Genomic DNA, 11,668 nt, shown 5'->3' on the forward strand with positions numbered 1-11,668 from the left:
AGAAAAAGGAGGTGACATATAAGTCACTGAAGTCTTCAGAGTCGATTTTAAATGCTGCATTTTCGTCTTCGTCTCAAACATTGAAAACTGAATTACATTTTTGTTCAGTAACAGTTACAGTTTTCTTATTGGTTTTTTGCTTATATCTCGAAAACAGTTACTCCTATCAATTTTTATCTTTCTTTTAAAATTAAAGCTGATAAAATTTCCTACAAAATAGTTATTTGCATTTTTCATGTAAGACTAACCATAAGCGAGATATAAGTTTAAAAATTATTAATATTTAAAAAAAAAGTGCTTTAACAGAAAATGTCTTGCGATTTAAAATACACTTAATTTATTGGGTCCAATACTTTATTAGAAGAAAAAGGAGGTGACAGAAAGGTCACTAAAGTTTTTAGTGTCGTTTGTAAATGCTGCATTTTCGTCATCGTCTCAAACATTGAAAACTGAATTACATTTTTGTTCAGTAACAGTTACAGTTTTCTTATTGGTTTTTTTCTTATATCTCAAAAACTGTTACTCCTATCAATTTTTATCTTTCATTCAAAATTAAAGCTGATAAAATTTCCTACAAAATAGTTATTTGCATTTTTCATGTAAGACTAACCATAAGCGAGATATAAGTTTAAAAATTATTAATATTTAAAAAAAAAGTGCTTTAACAGAAAATGTCATGTGATTTAAAATACACTTAATTTATTGGGTCCAATACTTTATCAGAAGAAAAAGGAGGTGACATAAAAGTCGCTGAAGTCTTCAGAGTCGTTTTTAAATGCTGCATTTTCGTCTTCCTCTCAAACATTGGAAACTGAATTACATTTTTGTTCAGTAACTGTAACAGTTTTTACTTTGGTTTTTTGCTTATATCTCGAAAACAATTACTCCTATCAATTTCTATCTTTCTTTCAAAATTAAAGCTGATAAAATTTCCTACAAAATAGTTATTTGCATTTTTCTTGTAGGACCAACCATAAGCGAGTTATAGAGTTTGATATAAATAATCTTTAACAAAAATTTGCTTTAAAATATAATGTTTGAAAAACAGAAATTTAACTAAATTAATTGAGTCTAACAATTTAGTATAGGAAAAAGGAGAAGACATAAAAGTCACCAAAGTCTTCAGAGTCGTTTTTAGTCGTCATATTAATAACAATAACATTAATAATAATAATAATGCTGCATTTTCGTCTTCGTCTCAAACATTGAAAACTGAATTACATTTTTGTTCAGTAACAGTTACAGTTTTCTTATTGGTTTTTTGCTTATATCTCGAAAACAGTTACTCCTATCAATTTTTATCTTTCTTTCAAAATTAAAGCTGATAAAATTTCCTACAAAATAGTTATTTGCATTTTTCTTGTAGGACCAACCATAAGCGAGTTATAAAGTTGGATATAAATAATATTTAACAAAAATTTGCTTTAAAATAAAATGTTTAAAAAACTGAAATTAAACTAAATTAATTGTGTCTAACACTTTAGTAGAGGAAAAAGGAGGAGACATAAAAGTCAATAAAGTCTTAGAGTTGTCTTTAGTCGTCATATTAATAACAATAACATTAATAATAACAATACTAGTAGTACTAAATTTGCTTATATGCAATCGCTTAATTAAGGTAACAGTTTTTTGGTTTCTTGCTTATATCTCGAAAACAGTTACTCCTATCAATTTTTATCTTTTTACTAAAATTAAAGCTGATAAAATTTCCTACAAAATAGTTATTTGCATTTTTCATGTACGACTAACCATAAGCGAGATATAAGTTTGAAAATAATTAATATTTAAAACAAAAGTGCTTTAACAGAAAATGTCTTGTGATTTAAAATACACTTAATTTATTGGGTCCAATACTTTATTAGAAAAAAAAAAGAGGTGACATAAAAGTCACTGAAGTTTTTAGAGTCGTTTGTAAATGCTGCATTTTCGTCTTCGACGACAGTTACTGAACAAAAATGTAATTCAGTTTTCAATGTTTGAGACGAAGACGAAAATGCAGCATTTACTGTCACCTCCTTTTTCTTCTAATTAAGTATTGGACCCAATAAATTAAGTGTATTTTAAATCACAAGACATTTTCTGTTAAAACACATTTTTTTTTAATTATTAATTATTTTTAAACTTATATCTCGTTTATGGTTAGTTCTACATGAAAAATGCAAATAAGTATTTTGTCGGAAATTTTATCACCTTTAATTTTGGTGAAAAGGTAAAAATTGATAGGTGTAACTGTTTTTGAGATATAAGCAAAAAACAAAAAAACTGTTATCTTAATTACGCGCTTGCATATAAGCAAATTTAGTACTACTAGTATTGTTATTATAAACGTTATTGTTATTAATATGACGACTAAAGACAACTCTAAGACTTTAGTGACTTTTATGTCTTCTCTTTTTTCCTCTACTAAAGTGTTAGACACAATTAATTTAGTTTAATTTTTCAAATATTTTATTTTAAAGCAAATTTTTGTTAAATATTAAAAAATCAAATTGGCTTAGATTGCCTAAAAACACAGATCACACATGATCTTTTGCATAGAAATGAGAAAACGCTCATGTAACACACAAAAGAAGCTCCATTTTTCCTTATTAAAAGTATTATTATTATTGTTACTTTTGTTACTATTACTATTATTATTATTATTATTATTGTTAATATTATTATTATTATTATTATTATTATTATTATTATTATTATTATTATTATTATTATTACTATTATTATTTTATTTATTACTATTATTATTATTATTATTATTATTATTATTATTAACTTTTGTATAGTAAATGTTTTTATACCAGTTTTAAAATGAGTTATTAATTTTATTCAATTTCTTGCCTAAAAACACAGATCACAGATGATCTCTTGCATAGAAATGAGAAAACGCTCATATAACACACAAAATAAGCTTCATTTTTGCTTAGAAAACTAAGCTTACTTTTATTACTATTATTATTATTTTTATTATTATTATTATTATTATTATTATTATTGTTATTATTATTATTATTATTATTATTATTATTATTATTATTATTATTATTATTATTATTATTATTATTATTATTATTATTATTATTATTATTATTATTATTAATATTATTATTATTAAAAACCGATTATAACTTTTGTATAGTAAATGTTTTAATACCAGTTTTAAAATGAGTTATTAATTTTAGACAATTTCTTGCCTAAAAACACAGATCACAGATGATCTCTTGCATAGAAATGAGAAAACGCTCAGATAACACAAAATAAGCATCATTTTTGCTTAGAAAAACTAAGCTTTAATTTAGAAAGAAATTCATTATTATAAGTATTATTATCATTATTATTATTATTATTATTATTATTATTACTATTATTATTATTATTATTATTATTATTATTATTATTATTATTATTGTTATTATTATTATTATTATTATTATTAAAAACTTATATTAAACAGACAGAAAACGTCGTATTCTGACACAAAAAAACGAATTACGTTATAGACTTGACGAGAACGGCGTATCTCGGACTCTTATAGGACTCTTATAGGGTCAAAAAGTATCAGTTTGGATTAAAATAAATTATTTTTGTTGACTTTCAGTCTGAATTGTTCATCAGTTCAAACAAAAACGGCTTATTTTAGACGATCTTTTGCTTTGAACAAGAAAACTTACATCGAACAGACTAAAAACGTATTAATCTGGCATAAAAGAGCAATTTATGTATCACTTTAGATAAAGGCAGCTAATCCTATTCGTTTCATTGCTTAAAATAGACAAAATTGTTAATAAATCTAACAAAAACTCTGTATTCTAGCACAAAATACTAATTACATTATAGTTTCGACGAGAATAGCTTATTTGGAATGATTCTATGCTTCCAAACGAATAAATTTTTATTAAACAGATGCCAAACATCATGTTTTGTCCTATAAAGACATTTTATATTGCAGTTTGTATTAAAACAAAATATTTTCGTTGATTCTTTGTTAGAAGCAGCAAACCTAACATTAAAGAATCTGAAAACTTTGTATTCGGACACAAACCACCGAATTTTGTATCAGTTTAGACAAAAACGGTTGATTTTCGACAATATTTTGCGTTGAACAAGAAAACTTATATCAAACTGACTAAAAACGTCTTATTTTAGCACAAAACAAAAGATTTGCGTTATAGTCTTAAAGCTCATTCATGCCACAGTTTGGATAAAAACCAATTATTTTTGTTAATTCATTGTTACAAACAAGAAACCTTACATCAAAGAAACTGAAAACCCCTTATTCAGGCACATAAATTCGAATTACGTTTCAGTCTGGACAAAGACTGCTTATTTTAGACGATCTTTTGTCTTGAACTCGAAAACTTACATTAAGAATATTAAAAACGTCTTATTCTGGCTGAAAACTGCAAATTATATATTACTCTAGATAAAAGCAATTTATCCTGATTACTCCTTTACTTAGAATAGAGTAAACTTGTATAAAACTTAATGAAAACTTTAAATTTCGTCTCAAAGAAATAATTTGCGTTATAGTTTTGACCAGCACTGTTTATTTCAAACGAATTTATGATTCGAAACTAATGAACTTTTATGGGGCAGATGCAAAACCACATATTACCATATAAAGCGTTGTTTTAAAGCAAAGTATTACCTTTTGCAACAAGAAATTTCACGTCAAAGAAACTGAAAACTTCGTATCCATGCATAAATATCGAATTACGTATCAGTTTAAGCAAATACAGCTTATTTTAAACGATTCCTTGCTATAAACAAGAAAAATTTTATCAAGCACATTGAAAACGTCTTATTCTCGAAAATAAGAGCAAATTATGTATCAGTTTTAACAAAAGCGGATTACTCTGTTTGATTCTATGCTTAGAGTAGAGTAAACTACTATAAAACGTAATGAAAACTCTATATTCAAGCTCAAAAGAACAAATTACGTTATAGTTTTGGCAAAAAAAAATATTTCGGACGATTACATACTTCGAAGTAAGCAAGCTTTAATTGAACAAGTGCAAAAGCTAATACTTTGCTTTAAAATAACGATTTATGTGGTAATATGGTATTTTGCATCTGTCCTATAAATGTTTACTCGTTTCGCTCCATTGAATCATTCGAAATAAATTATTTTGACACAACAACAACGAAAATAATTTGTTTTTGTTTAAACTGTAACATAAGTCGCTTTTATAAAACGAACTAAGACGTTTGGCATCTGTTTAGTGAAAGTTTTCTCGTTTGGGGGCATAAAATCGTTTGAAATTAACAGTTCTGGTCAAAACTATAACGTAAATTATTTCTTTGTATCACTTTAAAGATTTACGTTATAGTCTTGACGAGAACTGTTAATTTCAAACGATTCTATGCTTTGAAACCAGTATATGTTCACTGAACAGAGGCAAAACGTCTGATTTCGCCTTTAAAAAACGATTTATGTCACAGTTTGGATTAAAACCAATGATTTTCGTTTATTCATTGTTACAAACAAGAAACCTTACATCAAAGAAACTGAAAACCTCTTATTCAGGCCCAGAAAATCAAATTACGTTTCAGTCTAGACACAAATTGCTTATTTTAGACGATTCTTTCTTTTGAACACGAAAACTTACATTAAAAAGATTAAAAATGTCTTATTCTGGCTCAAAACTGCAAATTATGTATTACTTTGGATAAAAGCAGTTTATCCTGATTACTCCTTTGCTTAGAATAGAGCAAACTTGTATAAAACTTAATGAAAACTTTAAATTTCGTCTCAAAGAAATAATTTACGTTATAGTTTTGACCAGAACTGTAAATTTCAAACGATTTTATGCCCCCAAACGAGAAAACTTTCACTAAACAAATGCCAAACGTCTTAGTTCGTTTTATAAAAGCGGCTTATGATACAGTTTAAACAAAAACAAATTATTTTCGTTGTTGTTGTGTCAAAATAATTTATTTCGAATGATTCAATGGAGCGAAACGAGTAAGCTTTTATAGGACAGATGCAAAATACCATATTACCACATAAATCTTTATTTTAAAGCAAAGTATTAGCTTTTGCACTTGTTCAATTAAAGTTTGCTTAATTCGAAGTATGTAATCGTCCGAAATATTTTTTTTTTGCCAAAACTATAACGTAATTTGTTCTTTTGAGCTTGAATATAGAGTTTTCATTACGTTTTATAGTAGTTTACTCTACTCTAAGCATAGAATCAATCAGAGTAATCCGCTTTTGTTAAAACTGATACATAATTTGCTCTTATTTTCGAGAATAAGACGTTTTCAATATGCTTGATAAAATTTTTCTTGTTTATAGCAAGGAATCGTTTAAAATAAGCTGTATTTGCCTAAACTGATACGTAATTCGATATTTATGCATGGATACGAAGTTTTCAGTTTCTTTGACGTGAAATTTTTTGTTGCAAGAGGTAATACTTTGCTTTAAAACAACGCTTTATATGGTAATATGTGGTTTTGCATCTGCCCCATAAAAGTTCATTAGTTTCGAATCATAAATTCGTTTGAAATAAACAGTGCTGGTCAAAACTATAACGCAAATTATTTCTTTGAGACGAAATTTAAAGTTTTCATTAAGTTTTATACAAGTTTACTCTATTCTAAGTAAAGGAGTAATCAGGATAAATTGCTTTTATCTAGAGTAATATATAATTTGCAGTTTTCAGCCAGAATAAGACGTTTTTAATCTTTTTAATGTAAGTTTTCGTGTTCAAGACAAAAGATCGTCTAAAATAAGCAGTTTTTGTCCAGACTGAAACGTAATTCGAATTTCTGTGCCTGAATAAGGGGTTTTCAGTTTCTTTGATGTAAGGTTTCTTGTTTGTAACAATAAATTAACAAAAATAATTGGTTTTTATCCAAACTGTGGCATGAATCAGCTTTAAGGCTATAACGCAAATCTTTTGTTTTGTGGTAAAATAAGACGTTTTTAGTCAGTTTGATATAAGTTTTCTTTTTCAAAGCAAAATATTGTCGAAAATCAACCGTTTTTGTCTAAACTGATACAAAATTCGGTGGTTTGTGTCCGAATACAAAGTTTTCAGATTCTTTAATGTTAGGTTTGCTGCTTCTAACAAAGAATCAACGAAAATATTTTGTTTTAATACAAACTGTAATATAAAATGTCTTTATAGGACAAAACATGATGTTTGGCATCTGTTTAATAAAAATTTACTCGTTTGGAAGCATAGAATCATTCCAAATAAGCTATTCTCGTCGAAACTATAATGTAATTAGTATTTTGTGCTAGAATACAGCGTTTTTGTTAGATTTATTAACAATTTTGTGTATTTTAAGCAATGAAACGAATAGGATTAGCTGCCTTTATCTAAAGTGATACATAAATTGCTCTTTTATGCCAGATTAATACGTTTTTAGTCTGTTCGATGTAAGTTTTCTTGTTCAAAGCAAAAGATCGTCTAAAATAAGCCGTTTTTGTTTGAACTGATGAACAATTCAGACTGAGAGTCAACAAAAATAATTTATTTTAATCCAAACTGATACTTTTTGACCCTATAAGAGTCCTATAAGAGTCCGAGATACGCCGTTCTCGTCAAGTCTATAACGTAATTCGTTTTTTTGTGTCAGAATACGACGTTTTCTGTCTGTTTAATATAAGTTTTTAATAATAATAATAATAATAATAACAATAATAATAATAATAATAATAATAATAATAATAATAATAATAATAATAATAATAATAATAATAATAATAATAATAATAATAATAATAATAATAATAATAATAATAATACTAATAATAGTAATAATATTAATAATAATAATAATAATAATAATAATAATAATAATAATAAAAATAATAATAGTAATAAAAGTAAGCTTAGTTTTCTAAGCAAAAATGAAGCTTATTTTGTGTTATATGAGCGTTTTCTCATTTCGAAGCAAGAAATCATCTGTGATCTGTGTTTTTAGGCAAGAAATTGTCTAAAATTAATAACTCATTTTAAAACTGGTATAAAATCATTTACTATACAAAAGTTAATAATAATAATAATAATAATAATAATAATAATAATAATAATAATAATAATAATAATAATAATAGTAATAAAAGAAATAATAATAATAATAATAATAATAATGATAATAATACTTATAATAATGAATTTCTTTCTAAATTAAAGCTTAGTTTTTCTAAGCAAAAATGATGCTTATTTTGTGTTATCTGAGCGTTTTCTCATTTCTATGCAAGAGATCATCTGTGATCTGTGTTTTTAGGCAAGAAATTGTCTAAAATTAATAACTAATTTTAAAACTGGTATAAAAATATTTACTATACAAAAGTTATAATCGGTTTTTAATAATAATAATAATATTAATAATAATAATAATAATAATAATAATAATAATAATAATAATAATAAAAATAATAACAATAATAATAATAATAATAATAAAAATAATAATAATAGTAATAAAAGTAAGCTTAGTTTTCTAAGCAAAAATGAAGCTTATTTTGTGTGTTATATAAGCGTTTTCTCATTTCTATGCAAGAGATCATCTGTGATCTGTGTTTTTAGGCAAGAAATTGAATAAAATTAATAACTCATTTTAAAACATGTATAAAAACATTTACTATACAAAAGTTAATTAATAATAATAATAATAATAATAATAATAATAATAATAATAATAATAATAATAATAATAATGATAATAATACTTATAATAATGAATTTCTTTCTAAATTGCTTAGTTTTTCTAAGCAAAAATGATGCTTATTTTGTGTTATCTGAGCGTTTTCTCATTTCTATGCAAGAGATCATCTGTGATCCGTGTTTTTAGGCAAGAAATTGTCTAAAACTAATAACTCATTTTAAAACTGGTATAAAAACATTTACCATACAAAAGTTATAATCGGTTTTTAATAATAATAATAATATTAATAATAATAATAATAATAATAATAATAATAATAATAATAGTAATAATAATAATAATAATAATAATAAAAATAATAATAATAGTAGTAATAAAAGTAAGCTTAGTTTTCTAAGCAAAAATGAAGTTTATTTTGTGTGTTATATGAGCGTTTTCTCATTTCTATGCATGAGATCATCTGTGATCTGTGTTTTTAGGCAAGAAATTGTCTAAAACTAATAACTCATTTTAAAACATGTATAAAAACATTTACTATACAAAAGTTAATAATAATAATAATAATAATAATAATAATAATAATAATAATAGTAATAAATGAAATAATAATAATAATAATAATAATAATAATAATAATAATAATAATAATAATAATAATGATAATAATACTTATAATAATGAATTTCTTTCTAAATTAAAGCTTAGTTTTTCTAAGCAAAAATGATGCTTATTTTGTGTTATCTGAGCGTTTTCTCATTTCTATGCAAGAGATCATCTGTGATCTGTGTTTTTAGGCAAGAAATTGTCTAAAATTAATAACTCATTTTAAAACTGGTATAAAAATATTTACTATACAAAAGTTAATAATAATAATAATAATAATAATAATAATAATAATAATAATAATAGTAATAAAAGAAATAATAATAATAATAATAATAATGATGATAATGATGATAATGATAATGTTTTATTGATGTTATAAATACAAAGTATCTTACATACGTCACCAAGAAAAGAAGAGAAAACAAGAAAATACACTTTAACCGTTTACAAAAGCAGATAATAATAATTATATAAGAAAACTTAGTTAAGATGACATTTTACAAAAATAATTACTGAATTCATCAACAGAGTAAAATGCCTCTTGTAGCAAGAAAGATTTAACACAGTTTTTAAAAGCCTTGAACTCGAGGTTTTTATAGGTGTCAGGTAACATGTTAAATAATTTAATACAGTAATAACTTGTGCTGTTTCTAGTACGTGATAATCGCAGAAAATTTGGTCTGAGTAAATGCCGGAATCTGGTGGAGTATGTATGATCAAACGAATCATATTTGTTTAAGTTTTGATGAGTATATAGAAGACATTGCAAAATATAAGTGCAGGGAACCGTTAAAATTTTGAAGTTTCTGAAATATTGACGACAGTCACTCTGATAGTGACAGCCAGCAATAATTCTGATACATTTTCTTTGTATTTTGAATAATTTAGCTGTATGTGGCGAATGACCCCAAGCAAGGATGGCATATGAAAGAACACTGTGAAATATGGCATGATAAACTGATAATAAAGTTTTAGTCGATAAGGTAGATACCAACTGCCTAAACAAGAACAATTTTTTAGAAAGTTTAGTAACTAAGTAGTCGCAATGAGTTTCCCAAGTCAATCCACAATCCAGAAAAACACCTAACAGCTTAATATAAGAAGGGGTAATAAATGATTTGTTTAAGGAAAAAATAATTTCTTGAGTTTTGGCACAATTAACGGTAAGTTTGTTACCAATAAACCAGTCTTTAATTTTGGTTTCAACACAAGTTTTTATGTGATCCAGAGCCTCTTTTAAATCAAAAGCGCCATAGATAGTGGTGTCGTCAGCAAACAGTAAGAAATTAGTATCTTTAATAGAAAGTGGCAGGTCATTTATAAAGATGAGAAATAGAGTCGGTCCTAGGACCGATCCTTGCGGTACACCAAATTTAATTTCCATTTTATTGGAATTAATATTGTGAGCAGAAACGAACTGACATCTATTTATTAAGTATGAATTCATCAAACTAATACTTCTGACACAGAATCCATATGATTTTAATTTTTGTAACAATATACCATGCTCAACACAATCAAATGCTTTTGTTAAGTCCAAACAGCAAACATAGGTATTTTCCTTATTTTCAAAACTAGACAAAATTTTTTCACTAAGGTAGTTAATAGCTAGGGATGTTGAGTGATTGCATCTAAAACCAAATTGGAACTGCGAGTAGAGACTATTATTCTCAAAATACGAGTTGATTTGCTTTTTTAAAATAAACTCAAAAACCTTTGCTAAGATAGGCACTAGAGAAATAGGTCTATAATTACTGATGTCATTCGGATCTCCTTTCTTAAAAACCGGTACAACTTTGGAAGTTTTTAGAACTGCTGGAAATATACTTTCTCTAATACACCTATTAATGATTTTAGTCAAAGGAATAACTATAAGATTTACTAACGATTTTAGAATTTTTGAACTAATATTGTAGGCATCACAACTATTAGATTTCTTCAAATGATTAATGGCATCCCTAACTTCATTATAAGTAACTTCATGGAAAGAAAATCGAGAGTCAGTTTCAAACGATGTTAAAATATTTGATGTTTTGGGTAACGCGTTAATTGTATTGGCAGCAATGTTAGTGAAATAGTTATTGATAGTGTCAGGCGACAGATTCGTAGGCAATTTAACAGAATTTTTTCTCTTTGTGTTGACAATATCCCACAATGCTTTTTGTTTGTTAGGGACGTTGTTGATCATGTTATCATGAAATTTAACTTTAGCTTTTGCAATTTCACTGCGATAGAATTTTCTGAAATCAGTGTAAACCTCTTTATCAATAATCTGTTTGTTTTGAAGTTGAAAAAGCAGAGTTTGCATGTTACGTAAAGATCGCAAATTGTCATTAAACCAATTTTTTGATGCTCGAGTGGATAAAATTTTTTCAGGAAAACAAATAGATACATAATGTACTAGAATACTGTTAAATTGAGTAAATAAGTCTTCAACATCATT

At 25.5% G+C, this 11,668-nt stretch overlaps 1 long non-coding RNA gene across 1 annotated transcript; it reads left to right on the top strand.

Moving 5' to 3' along the window:
- Positions 1 to 9,580: 9,580 nt before the first annotated feature.
- On the top strand, positions 9,581 to 10,388 carry LOC135266347 (uncharacterized). The gene is made up of 2 exons (XR_010334332.1): positions 9,581 to 9,831; positions 9,880 to 10,388. It is a non-coding gene; the product is annotated as an uncharacterized LOC135266347 (long non-coding RNA).
- The last annotated feature ends 1,280 nt before the right edge of the window (positions 10,389 to 11,668 follow it).

Source organism: Tribolium castaneum, chromosome 5 (assembly GCF_031307605.1).
Source record: "Tribolium castaneum strain GA2 chromosome 5, icTriCast1.1, whole genome shotgun sequence".
In the NCBI taxonomy this organism is placed as follows: Eukaryota; Metazoa; Arthropoda; class Insecta; order Coleoptera; family Tenebrionidae; genus Tribolium; species Tribolium castaneum.